Here is a 2114-nt window from a genome sequence, read left to right as displayed (position 1 = left end):
CACAGAAATCCTGTACACAAGTAAATTATACAATAATAATTTCAATGTCCATACATACCATGAACAAAATATAGGCAGGATATCGTGCTGATCACAATGAGGGCAAAGATAAGATACTTCATGGTGATACAAGAACTTGGCGACGCTGTATGAATATAAGTTCTGTCAAACTATGAAAAAATAGGTTTGTCAGTTGAATTTAAGATAAAGCCAACAAATATCGAAATAGCGAGCTGTTACACTTGAAGTAAGTCAACAAGCTTGCCAATACCAGTATAATAAATGAATTAACATTTTGGACTAATTTGTTAATTGTAGGTACTGGTTTCATTGGTTTCATGTGTAAAACCCATCAATCTTATAAGTAATATACTTCAAGTAAATTGTGGACACTTAAAAAACATATGAGTTGATAATTCAGTTACTGATTTCTTAGGGACAATACTGTGCAGCATTAATGTGAATAGATCCATTGTGTTAATATTAATGACAGAAATATATCACAGGATTCAAACCAAATGAATAGAGATATACTTATGACTGCTTCCCATTTAGATTACGCAGTGTGACGTAACGTGAACACATCAGCGTATTTATAAATGTTTAAGCGTGCAAACCGCACAACTATTTGCTATCAAAAATATACTTGTTACAATGATTGAGTATCAGAGAAGATGCAAATATTTCAATAATGATTTTTTGCGCAAGATAAAATAGTCTATTGAAACACATGTTTTCCCTTATTGTTCATTGAAGCATATATTCGTGCATGGAAAAGTATTGAATCAAAAATAAGCAGGAAAACGATTTTGTAAAATGAGTATCTCTATTAAAAGCGTAATAATAGTTGTTTGTTGAAGCAAATTTTATAATTACCAAATATCGTATTCATCACCATCTGTGTGTTTCCATAAAGGAATGCCATGGATAATTTTTGCAGACAGAATGTAACAATCTAATCATTCCAGCTGAACAATGACATCAAACATGATTTGAAATTACAAATTATGTCACACTTTTACACCAATAAGCCATTGTGCTCTGATTGTTGTCAATAGATTGCAATGTTAAATGTTTCAGACGGCCCAAAGCAACTACTGTAATAAAAATAAAGACTTCCAAAGTCTGCTAGAAATAACTTTCATATAAATTTCTTACTTTATGACAAACGCACAGATGATTTGATCATACAATACATAATAGACAGTGGCTTACGCGATCAGGTTGATACTGGATTTTGGATTGGCCTAAACGACAGAAATGAAGAAAACAACTTTAAATGGATTAATGGTGGAGAGGTGTGTTACACAAACTGGGGTGAAGGGGAACCAGATAACAACACTAATAAAAACCCGGAGGGTCAGGACTGTGGTCAACTGAGGTGAGTATGATAGCCATAGACAAAATATTTGGCCATCTTTTACCCATCCCTAAATATAAGATTATTGTAAGAATACCACAAGTATCAACAAAAGTCATTTTGATGCCATGAGCGTAATCGATGCGATCCCATACTGCCAGTATATACGGTGTGGTATTCTTATGACAATCATATTAGTACATATTTTCCTGCTTTCATTACAATGCTACTATGTCCGATGTAAACAAATGAAAGTTGTATTCGCCCATACTCGGTTGTATGACCAAATATATGTGTTTGTTATTGTATGTACAACGTACGCACATTATTTAACTTTTTTTTACGATGGCGGTCACATCCTGTGTTTACTGTTTACACAGATATGTATATTATATTGTACTTTGTTGTCGTTGTAGAAAAACAACAGACTTTAAATGGGATGATGAATATTGCACTGGTGTTGATATCAGAGAGAATGGTTTCATTTGTGAAGTACAAGGTATGTTAGTGTGTAATAATACGACACTGATGTTTACACCTTTTACTAACATTTCTATCTTAAGTTACAACATGCATAATGTTGTTTCTACTTTGTTGCATTTTTATTCAATTAAAACGCAATCTTATGTGGGTCATAACAACATGTAAGATTCAACTTGAGTGAAGTGTATTGAGAGAGGTACAAACATGTGCAAGTAAAATGTGCACATGTGCGGTTTTGATGACAGGCATGAGGGTCACTACAAATAACAAT

General features: G+C 33.1%; 1 long non-coding RNA gene across 1 annotated transcript; it reads left to right on the top strand.

Annotated features, from left to right (window-relative positions):
• Positions 1-1286: 1286 nt before the first annotated feature.
• On the top strand, positions 1287-1836 carry LOC144359611 (uncharacterized). Its single transcript, XR_013422056.1, has 2 exons — positions 1287-1381; positions 1777-1836. It is a non-coding gene; the product is annotated as an uncharacterized LOC144359611 (long non-coding RNA).
• The last annotated feature ends 278 nt before the right edge of the window (positions 1837-2114 follow it).

This window comes from Saccoglossus kowalevskii, chromosome 11, assembly GCF_978046115.1.
Source record: "Saccoglossus kowalevskii chromosome 11, keSacKowa6.1, whole genome shotgun sequence".
Classification (NCBI taxonomy): Eukaryota; Metazoa; Hemichordata; class Enteropneusta; family Harrimaniidae; genus Saccoglossus; species Saccoglossus kowalevskii.
The sequence above is the reverse complement of the archived record's forward strand: the minus strand, read 5'-3'. Positions and strand labels throughout refer to the sequence as shown.